Below are 11,140 nucleotides of genomic sequence, written 5' to 3'. Positions count from 1 at the left end.
GTCAGGAGGACTAAGGGGGCTGCAGGTCAGGATTGAAGTGCATTGGCAAAGTGGTTGCAAGCCAGGGGCAGCAGATGGCAGGGGGTGCTGGAGACAGGGTGAGTAGAGGCTTTGCCCATGCCCTGAGGCATGGAGAGTAAGGGGTTAACTGATGCCGCTTCAAAATCATCGCAGGCATTGGCTAGCAGCAGCTCATCAATCTCCCCCTTCAATCTAATCCCCAGCTCCTGGTCTCATGTTAACGCAGCGAGTGCCTGTGTGCACCAGGCCTGATGCAACAGCAGCCTTGTGAGTCCCTCGTGGAGCTCTGATTTCCCGCTCGGAGGCGTCGCGTCCGGTCTGGAGGAGGTGGCGGAGGGGGATAAAGACACTGCCCATGTCCTGGCTGAGCGAACTGGGGGCTCCAGGGCCGTCCAGCTGGTATCTTGCACCAGCACTAAATTCACATTGACAGCCTAAGGTAACAAAAAGCAATCCCACCCTATTGTTTGCTCCCCTGTCTCCCAAGAGATTGGAGGGAGAAGGGAGGTTGATGGCCCTATCACACAAACACCCTGTTTAAAAAACCCTATAACCTCCCCTTTCCCCACCCCAAACCCTCATTGCAGCATCCGGCCACATTACAGCCAGGACTCAGCACCCCCAGCCTCGTAACTGTATTTCCCAGAAGGGTATCTATGGGATGACTCTGAGATTGCATGGCGAGGCACAGATCCGAGCTGGCCCAGGGTGGAGCTGCGGGGATGGGATCTCTTGCCGCGGTGGTGGTGGAATTTCCTCCAAGTGCCTGTGACACAATTTCCTGGAAAGCGCAGAACACTTTGGTTTGAGTTGTACAGTATTTAACCCAAATGCAGGGGGGGGGGGGCGTTGCATCAGCTCATTGGAAGATTGATAAGTCACAGCAGCAGAGGCAGGGCTGTTTGCAGAGCTGTGCGTTGTTTGAGTTCTGGTCTCTTGCCCCACGGGAGTTTTGTTTCTTATGGAGGGGGAGGAGAAAGTTTCCCTTGTTCTTAGCCTATTGCCATTGTAAAGCATGTCTTATCTCATGGGCACTAGCCAAACCCACCTCGTGCTTCTCTGAAGGTCCATCAGAGTGTATGGCTGGGGTGTGTCTATTTGTGCCACCGGCTTTGCTACAAACAATTCTCTTAAAGGGACCCTGCAGGAGAGCACAGTTAGATGGGTGCTCTGTTTACCTTGCTTTGCTATGGCTAAAGAGAGCCTGAAAGAGTTACATCTTAGGTTTGTTTGGCTTAAGCCTTAGACCAGTGGCTCTCACCTCTTCCCTACCATGACCCCATGTTACAACAGCCAGAGTTTTAGGGCCTCCCCCTACACAGCTGTAAAGGAAGGGCAGGTGATCGCTATCCCAAAAGCCATTTACTTGAACAATCCAGAAACTCAAACTTTGTTTCTTGCTGGGGCTGGTGCAAATCTCCTTGGAGCCCACAGTGACATGGATTGGGCCCCTTAGCGGACGGCGTGAGGCGTGTCAAATCTTTAGCAACAATATTTTTTCTCCCAACTGTTTGGCCATTTGAATTAAATACACACACAAACACCCTCCCCTGCAAGCAAACCCGTTAAGAAGTCAGGGTCAAAATTCACACCCCTCTCAATTCATCAGCTCTCACTTGCCTGGTGCTTTGATGTCATAACTTTATTGATAGTAATCCTAGCTCTTATACATCGCTTTGCAACAGCAGATCCAAAGTGCTGGACAAAGGAGGTCAGTATCATTAGCTCCATTGTACAGCTGGGGAAACTGAGGCACGGGGTGAGGAAGTGACTTGCCCAAGGTTATCCGGCGAGGCAGTGGCAGAGCTGAGTCTAGAGTTACCTGTAAGAATCTCTCCGGGAAAAGGAGTGTAGACGAGCTGAATTTCTAATATAAAAGCAAACAGACAAAACTTAGCTTCCCCCTCCACTTTTGCATCATCAAGCAGCACAAAAGAAGTCCAAGGGCACTGTTGTTTTCCACGGCTGCTCACCTCTGCTGCACGAGGCCCCCCCCCTGCTGTGTTTTGCTTCTGGCTGCGGCAGAAAGTCTGCCAGCGCGGGGCGGGTATTAACTCGTGAACTCTGTTCTCAGAACTCTGCTGCCATCACTGATGATTTAAGCGGCATTTAAACAATTTGCTGACATCCTGTCCCTGTGCTCCATTAACAGAAAACAAAGGGAGGGAGGAGGAGGGAAATAAGTATGGATTGGCCAACAGAAATGAGCTGGGAAAGACATTTTCGTCTGACGCGTCGCGTACAATGGGAGGTAAACTCAGCAATGTACCCGGAGGCTTTAAAACGAGCAAAACCCACATCTTTTGCGTCAAAGCCGAGTGATGGGCTAGTGGCCAGAACACAGCACTAGGAGCCAGGAAAAAACAGCGTGGTGGTTGTTATTAATTATGTGTTTTGCCATAGAGCCTAGAAGCCCCAGTCATGGGCCAGGACCCCAGCGTGTCAGGTGCTGTACAAACACAGAACAAAAAGGCAATGCCTGCCCTAAGACACTTGTCTTAAAACATGAAACAACAGATGGATGGGGGAGGACAAGGGAATAATGAAACAGCCTTAGTTGGCAGGACAGGCAGTGGTCTCGGCCCACCAGCTCCGCACATGCGGCTTAACACCCTTCGTGCTCCCCGGCATGTACCTCAGGAGGTGAGGGCAGCCTTACTGCCCACTGCTCAGATTTACCTTGACCGGGTCCTGTGGGAGCGTGCTCCCCGCCCACCCTGGGCCTTCCGGACCTTTTCATGGGGCCCCTGCCCTGTGAGTCCCCCCGGCCGTCCCACCCGTACACCACGAGCTGCACGACTTGCAGCCGGTTCGTTTCCGGACCGCCCCAAGGAAACATTTGTACATGCTCGTGCTCTTCATCCTTCATTTCCTATTGCCACCTCTTGTAGGGTTACCATATTCTCTGCCTCCAAATGGAGGACACTCCACGGCCCCCGGCCCCGCCCCCAGCCCCGCCCATACCCCCACCCCAACCCCGCCCCCTCCCCAAAGTCTCCGCCCCCTCCCCTGCTTCCCGCGAACATTTGATTCGCGGGAAGCCTGAAGCAGGTAAGGGGGGTGTGGGGGGGAGGAGGCGCGGCCCCGGCCGACCACCCCCGGCCCGCCCAGCACTGCCGGCCCCCGGCGGCCCGGCGCACCCCCGCGGGCCCGCCGGGCCCGGCTGACCGGCTCCCCGCCGGGCCCGGCTGACCGGCTCCCCGCCGGCCCGGCTCCCCGCGGGCCCGGCTGACCGGCTCCCCGCCGGCCCGGCTGACCGGCTCCCAGCCCGGACCCCGGCCCGGCCCCGCGCCCCCGGCTCCCCGTCCGGCCCCGCGCCCGGCACTGCGCCCCTAGTTCCCGGCCCGGCACCATGCCCCCGGCCCCGCACCGCCGGCCCTGGCCGAGCACCACCCAGCCCTCCCGATTTTCCCGGACATGCCCGGCTTTTGGGGATTTCCCCCCGGACGGGGATTTGAGCCCCCAAAAGCCGGACATGTCCGGGAAAATCCGGACGTATGGTAACCCTAACCTCTTGAGGGTGAGGGACCCCGGTGGCCCAGCCTATATCCCACCCTAGTCCCAAGGCCCGCCGGGGATATTAGTTGGCGGCTCCTCCACGGAGCCCTGAGCATGGGCGTGTTCTTGGCACGGTTCACCCTTGTCTCTGACGCCTGCCCCTTTCGCGGCGTGAGGGAGACCCTGGCAAACGTGTACCTGGAGTGCACCAGGTTGCTGCCCCTATTCCAGCTCCTGGACATCCTTTTATGTTTCTGGCTGCACTTTTCCCCTCGCCTTTTCCTATACTCACACCCTATCTCTGGCCCCACAAAGTCACGAGACCTCCTTGTCCACCTCCTCCTAGCGCTGGCCAACGTGGCCGTCTACACGACCGGGGAGAGGAGGTTGGCTGAGGGGGTTTCCTGCAACTGTGGGGCCTATTTCTGATCCTGCCTTCGCTCACATATCCGGGCAGAGTTCCTCCGGGCGGCGTCTACTGGCTCCCCAGACACCTTTGAAGAGCAGTGGGCGCTGTCTGGGGTTCTCTGCTCTGTGTCCCCTTCAGGTTTCCTTTGTTTGACCCTTTGACCTTCACACCTGTCCCTGTTACATTTTTGGTTGTCCCTGTGACGTTGCACTCCTTATGTTTTATGGAAATATGTTTATAAGTGTGAATATGATGTAACTGGAATATGCTTTATGCAAAAGATCTCTTGTAAGGTATTGTGACGGAGTAGGGAGTTTTAACCTAGTAATATTGCATGGGAGTTTTACTAGTTTGCTGTCTGCATTGATACTAGATGGTGGTGGGATATCAGGGTGTGACTTCACGTGAGGGATGATACTTGTAACCTGAGCCCAGGAGGAGTTTGGGGCCAGGTGACACGTTCTGCCTGGGAAACTGGACAAAGCCTGGAGGAGGAGCCGGGGTGTGTGGCTGGGTGAGACAGCAAGAGGGTTTCAGTTTGGAGCTTTATATAGAGTAAAATGGATTTGTTTGGATCCCATTGGGAGCTGGGTGTCTGGGTGCTGGAGACAGGAGTACTTGCTGAGCTGTTTTTAGTTAAGTCTGCAGCTTTGGGGATGTGGTTCAGACCCTGGGTCTGTGTTGCAGCAGGCTGGTGTGTCTGGCACAACAAGGCAGGGTTCTGCAGTCCCAAGCTGGCTGGGAAAACGGGCCCGGAGGTAGTCTCAGCACATCAGGTGACAGCCCCAAGGGGGTTTCTGTAACCCAACCCATCACAGTCCCCCGTAATTATTTGCGTTCCTGGACCTCGTGGATTCTCCCCACAAGCTGAGGGAGGGTCCTTTAGCACTTCCTGGAACCCAAAATGAGCAGCCTCGCTGTTGTCAGGTGGCCAGGGAGAGTGGAAGGAGGTTTTTGATGGCGAATAAGGAGGCAGCTCTGTGGCTGTGTGTGGGCAGCGCTTCCCAAGCCTGGGGAGCCGCCCGGGAAAAGCACAAAGGGGCTTGTTTGGAAATGGAACAAGTGGGCAATGGCGGCTGGCCTCATGGGCTGACGGAGGCAGGAGTGGGTAGCTCGCTAGCGAATGATGGTGGGGATAAGCTGCGAAGAGCAGCTTATGGTTGGTCTGCTGGAGCCGGGAGAGCCAGGGGAGGGATGTGGTCAAGGCGATGGGCTCGGGGAATAAGCTTTGCAGCAGCATTCTGACTGGACATGCGCCGGGCAAGAGGGGTTTGTGAAGGCCAGAGGGATGAACGGGGCAATAATCGAGACAGAGAGAGCTTGGCTGAGAATTGTAGGTGCATGGATGGACAGGGAAGGCTGGATCCTAGACGTGCCCTGCAGAAAGATTCTGCAAGAAACAGCCTGGCTGTGAGGACCTAGAGAACCCTGGAACCCCCTGCGGCATAGGGCCCCGGGCATTTGCCCGGGTTGCTGCCCTCTAACGCCGGCCCTCCTGGCTTTTAATCTACTGGGTATGCAGAACATAAGAATGGCCCTATTGGGTCAGACCAGAGGTTCATCTAGCCCATTCTGACAGTGGCCAGTGCCAGGTGCCCCAGAGGGAATGAACAGAACAGGGAATCATCAAGTGATCCATCCCCTGTCGCTCATTCCCAGTTTCTGGCAAACAGAGGCTAAGGACACCATCCCTGCCCATCCCGGCTAATAGCCATTGATGGACCTATCCTCCAGGAATTTATCTAGTTCTTTTTTGAACCCTGTTATGGCCTTGGCCTTCACAACATATTCTGGCAAGGAGTTCCACAGGTTGACTGTGCATTGTGTGAAGAAACATTTTCTTTTATTTGTTTTAAACCCGCTGCCTATTCATTTCATTTGGTGACCCCTAGCTCTTGTGTTATGAGAAGTAGTAAACAACACTTCCTTATCTACTTTCTCTATACCTGTCATGATTTTATAGACCTCAATCATATCTCCCCTTAGCCGTCTCTTTTCCAAGCTGAAAAGTCCCAGTCTTATTTAAACTCTCCTTAGAAAAACAGTTGTTGTGCCCAGGTGGACCGTGGCGTTTTTATAGCATGTTGGGGGGGGGGGTCAGAAAGAACCCGCAGGATGGGCGTGAGTCCAGTGATCAAGAAAGGGTGGGGGAGAGGGTATGGGGGAAAGATTAAGAGCTCTGTTGAGGCTGAGCTAACAGCTAGACATCCACAAGGAGCTGAGAGAGCCAGGCTGAGATTTTGGCTTGGACAGGAGGAGACAGGGCTGTAGCAGAGAGGTAGATCGGAGAGTCATCAGCCTAGAGGTGGTAGCTGGAATTGTGCTCGTGGATGCGGTTACCCAGAGACAAGGTGGAGAGGGAGGCGAGCAGGGGAAAAGGGACACACCGCCCTGTAGCACCCCCACAGAAAGTTGGAGGGGGGCCAAGGAAGATCCTCCAAAGGATGCAGTGAGCGAGAAAGGAGGAGATCCTGGAGAGGACCGTCACAGGACGGCGCCAAGGGAGACAAGACTTCAAGGAGAAGCGCATGGTTGACTGAGTCACAGGTGGCTGACTGGTAAAGGAAGCTGAGGATGGAGGATGGCTTCTGAGATCTGGCTAAAAAGAGGTCATCCGTCTCAGTGGAGCGCAAGGGATGGAATCGGAGGAGAGGAACCCCGGACCGAAGTGAGCGAATACGGCATCTACAATGGCTACAAAGCCACGTGAAGTCAAGGGTGACTGTTTTTAAGATGGGAGAGACGAGAGTCTGCTTGCATTGTGAGGGGGAAAGCGCCAGAGGAGAGGGAGGGGCTAAGGAGAAGAGCAAGGCAAGGGATGAGACTGGGGGCGGGGGCAGGAGATGGGATCACTGGGGCAAACAGAGGAGTTGGGGAGATGACCAGGGACGTCTGCATCTGGGACGGGGCAAAGGACAGAGTTGTGGGAGGGGGAAGTTCATGTTGTATTTTATCAGTTTTCTCTTGGAAGAAATGTGTGAGATCCTGTGCCCAGAGCAGTGGAGGGTTTGAGGAGTGAGTCAAAGGTGGCGAAAGGCGGCTGGGATTGAGGATGTGAGGTTCAAGTCAGATGGAGTCGATTTGTTTAGCTAGGAAGATGGCAGAACGGAAGGAGGAGGGTTAATTTGTAGTGGAGGAAGTCAGCCTAGAGTGCTTAGAGATTCCTTTGGGTACCTGCCCATGACTTGCCTGGCCTCCATTAGGAAGTTGCACCGGCAAAAGTTCTGCCGACACTATGATTTTGGTGGCGTGTAGTCACACTCGGCCGCTTGTGCCAACGTGTGGTGTCCATGCTGTATCCGCTTGTGTTGTCAGAAGCGCAGTACACTGTGGATAGGCATTCCAGGGTCCTCCATCCTGCCAGCCGTCACGCTGCCTTGTGGGGAACTGGGACTGCACACTGTGGGAGGCAGGCACACCTCTTGTGAAATCGTAGCACTGCTGCCAAGTATTGTTAGCACTATTTTACAGCTGGGGAAACCGAGGCACGGAGGTTCTAGTGAGTCAGTGGCAGCACTGGGAATAGGACCCCGCGCAACCCCCTCCTAGCACTGATAATCCAGTGAAACACATGCCCTGGGTGAACCCTCACACCTCTCCGCTCCGTTTCTTTTTAGAACTAGCTACGCTCTCTGCTTTTTTCTCAGAAAGTGAACCTGAGCTGCGAACGGAGGCTCGGATTGGCTGGAGTCACAGGCCAGTAGCTTGGGCTCTCCATACATGGGAACGGAGGGAGCATACCATGCTGCCAGGCCAACTCCCACGGCATCTCGCCTGCCAGAGGTACCCCCAAAATAGACAGGGGCTTACCTGTCAAAATAAATCAACCTCCCAAGCCAGCTGGCTCCCTGCCGTACAAGGGCCATTTCAGGTCGGCATTGCACAGAACCCAGCAACCAGCCGCCTTCTGAAGCCGCTCCAGCTTCAGTCCAAATTGGTGTGTGTGGCTCCGAACCCCTCCATGCCTGCATCAGCCATCCTGGAACGACGTACTGCAAAACCATCAATGGTGCCAGTAGGTAAGGAAGCGGAATTAAGAGCCTGGACACCTGGGTTCTATTCCTGACTCTGCCACGGATTCACTTTGGATGAATCATGTAGCTTCCCTCTCCCTCCGTTTCTGCATCCGGAAGGAAGCCGCGATCTACTCCGTAAAGCAGGCTGAGATCCTGGAGTGTGTTAGTACTTAGAACGTCAGGCCTTTGGGGCAGGACTATCTTTTTGTTCTGGGTCTGTACAGTGCCTCGCACAGTGGGTTCTGGTCCATGACTGGGCCTCGTGGGTGCTACCACAACGCAAATGATAACAATTACCGCTTCACTGCAACCTTTTTATCTCACACTGCAGTTCGATTGTAAGCTAGACTAGGAACATCCCACATGACTCGCTATACATTTGAAACAAGCTGCCAGGCTCTGTCCAGACATATTCTAGCAGAGGTGTTGATGAAATTGCAGAAATACAGAGAAAGAGAGACTGTGCTGTTGGGCCTTATTTTCCCCTGCAATAACATGCACCCCCAGAAATAAAGGTGGATTTAAGAACCTGCAGAAATCCTGCATTAAGGGCAATGTATGGAGGCTCCACAGGTTGCCATTAGTTTCTTACTGAGTTTGCTAGTGGCAGGTAATCACAGGGGTGGAGCCGTGCTTGGCACACCCAGGAGAAGGGAGCTCAATCTCTATCTTTTCCCCTTAATCCCTCGCAGTGTGGGTGATCCACCCACTCTGCCGTGCTGCCATCAGTCAGTCCACACCAGTACCTGGCAGGGGTGATGTGTGACTCGGAGCAGGATGTCCCAGGTCAGTGAGCAGTGCTGCCGTCAATGTGCTCTTGCTGGAGGGGACAAGATTTTCTTACAATAATTAACAGACTTACAGTCCCGTTAAGTCCCACCACCTCCCCAGCTAGAGAGAGGGGCCAGTTGGAGCTGGCTTATCTTTATCTGCTTGATGGAAACAGGCAGTCGTCAAAACCTCTCTTCCCCCCACCCAGCGGGACTCACTCAGGGCCTCTCACTTCTGCATCAGCTGATGCCGAGCGACCTGCTCCTTGGCTTTACCATGCTTCCAGGAAGCAGCCTCCGCCTTGCCCAGCAGCAACACATGCGCAACGCTATTATTATTGATTTGTATCGTCGTAGCACCTACGAGCCCCAGTCACGGACCAGGACCTTATGGCGCTAGGTGCTGTACAAACACAGACCAAAGAGAGACCTTGTCCCAACGAGCTTATGATCCAAGTCATGCACGAACCGAAATGGGGCCCAGCAGTCAGGCCCACCTAGGTACGTTCTTATGCTGCGCCCTCCCCTTCAGACACTTGGCTAAGTACTAGTCATTATAGATTCTCCAATGCCAGCCGTTTGCTGATCAGTCGGTGCCGCTGCAAATAGCTTTTCCGGTGGCGCTTGGCACATAGGAGCTTTGAAACCTGGTGCTAAAGGGAAGGGACAATTGAAAGTCACCCCGAGACCAGTGAGTGCCGGAGGGCTTTGCTGCAACGATTCTGGGCCCAGTCCCACATCACTGAAGTCAGTGGGAGTTTTGCCATTCAGGGCTTGACTTCCAGAACCCCTGAGCACCAGTCCAGCTGAAGTCGATGGGATACAGGCACTCAGCAGCTCTGGAAGCCATCCGGCAGCAGGAGCCGGCGCTGTCTTCTGATTAGAAGGGATCAGTCTGGAGACGGGGTTGCTAAGCGTATCATCAGCGGTGCTCACTAGTGCAGCGTTGGGCGCCAGTTCCTCTGTCCACGCTTGTAGCATCATGCACGGCCCAGACCTTAAAACGGGACCGTGTGTCGTCTTGTGATAGACGTTACAGATGACGAGCTGCTATCACACTCAGCCAACAACTATAGAGAAATATTTCCCTATTAACATAAGGCACAGCTGGTCCCCTTGTGACATTCTCAAACACTGATAAGGGCTATGCTTGGCAAGGCCCTTTGGCTACACAGCAAATGACCTTACCTGCTCCGAATACCTGGCTGACAGATGTCAGGTAGAGTTTTCTTAAATAGTTAGGAGGCATGAAGGCTAATAAAGCTGTCTTTGTATGCGCAGCTTGACCACCTGGCCCATGTGACAGAGTTCTGCTGATTGTGCTTTGCAAATATTGTTTTTAAGATCAACTAAACATAAAGTTAGGGACTAGATGCCTCTATCAGTGAAGGGGAAGAGAACCAGTCAGCACCTATGGGAATGTAAACATGCCGGGAACGGGAATTACTGTTACACTAGTGCAGATGGGAGGAGGGATAGCTCAGGTGGTTTGAGCATTGGCCTGCTAAACCCAAGGTTGACAGTTCAATCCTTGAGGGGGCCACTTAGGGATCTGGGGCAAAATCAGTACTTGGTCCTGCTAGTGAAGGCAGGGGGCTGGACTCGATGACCTTTCAGGGTCCCTTCCAGTTCTAGGAGATAGGTATATCTCCATATATCAGATTCACTTCTCCATTGAATGAATCTTGCCATCGCTAATTGTGGGCATTTAGCATATACAGACAATTGACCAAGGGAAGGACATCTCCAGGTCACCTTTAAATCCATCGCTGCGTCTTGGGCAGCGCTAGCCCATGCACATTTCAGTCCAGGGGCCTGCTGAGCTCACTGGTCCCTGGCAGAAGAGTTGAAGTTGGCAAAACTTGAGCTCCGAGGGAACTGTGCACAGGACCGGCTCCAGGGTTTTTGCCGCCCCAAGCAGAAGAAAGAAAAAGGGGGAAAAAAAGCCGCGATCTTCAGCGGCTGGTCCTTCCCGCCGAGAGCGAGTGAGGGACCCACTGCCAAATTGCTGCGGAAGAGCCAGACGTGCCGCCCCCTTCCATGTGCCGCCCCAAGCACCAGCTTGCTTGGCTGGTGCCTGGAGCCAGCCCTGACTGTGCAACAGCCATTGGAAAGCCACGTTCAGTGGAGCGGAGATGAAGGGTGGCTGTCTACAAATGGAGCTAGAGGAGCAAGGAGGCCCTGGTGCTGTATGTTTGTGGAGTCACCCCTTGTCTGGGCAGCCTCCCAAGCTGAGGCCATATCATGCTGGTCTATATCCCAGTAGCATCCAGGGGTTCCCATTCGTAGATTCCAAGGCTGGAAGGGACCATTGTGATCATCCAGTCTGACCTCCTGCATAGCACAGACCGCAGAACTGCCCCCATTATAATTCCTAGAGCAGATCTATTGTGCTAAGCACTCGACAAACACAGAATAAAATGACC

General features: G+C 54.1%; 1 long non-coding RNA gene across 3 annotated transcripts; it reads right to left on the bottom strand.

Annotated features, from left to right (window-relative positions):
• Positions 1-1,642: 1,642 nt before the first annotated feature.
• On the bottom strand, positions 1,643-9,736 carry LOC128828847 (uncharacterized). 3 transcript variants are annotated; one of them, XR_008443251.1, is made up of 3 exons: positions 9,651-9,736; positions 7,739-7,920; positions 1,643-1,888 (listed from the first exon to the last, which is right to left on the bottom strand). It is a non-coding gene; the product is annotated as an uncharacterized LOC128828847 (long non-coding RNA). The 3 variants fall into 3 exon arrangements; XR_008443249.1 differs by lacking the exon at positions 9,651-9,736 and adding an exon at positions 8,691-8,830; XR_008443250.1 differs by lacking the exons at positions 1,643-1,888; positions 9,651-9,736 and adding exons at positions 7,124-7,328; positions 8,691-8,830.
• Between the last annotated feature and the right edge of the window lie 1,404 nt (positions 9,737-11,140).

The sequence above is a fragment of the Malaclemys terrapin genome, chromosome 24 (genome assembly GCF_027887155.1).
Source record: "Malaclemys terrapin pileata isolate rMalTer1 chromosome 24, rMalTer1.hap1, whole genome shotgun sequence".
NCBI lineage: Eukaryota > Metazoa > Chordata > Testudines > Emydidae > Malaclemys > Malaclemys terrapin.
Note: the sequence above shows the minus strand (reverse complement) of the source record. Positions and strands in the feature narration are given on the sequence as shown.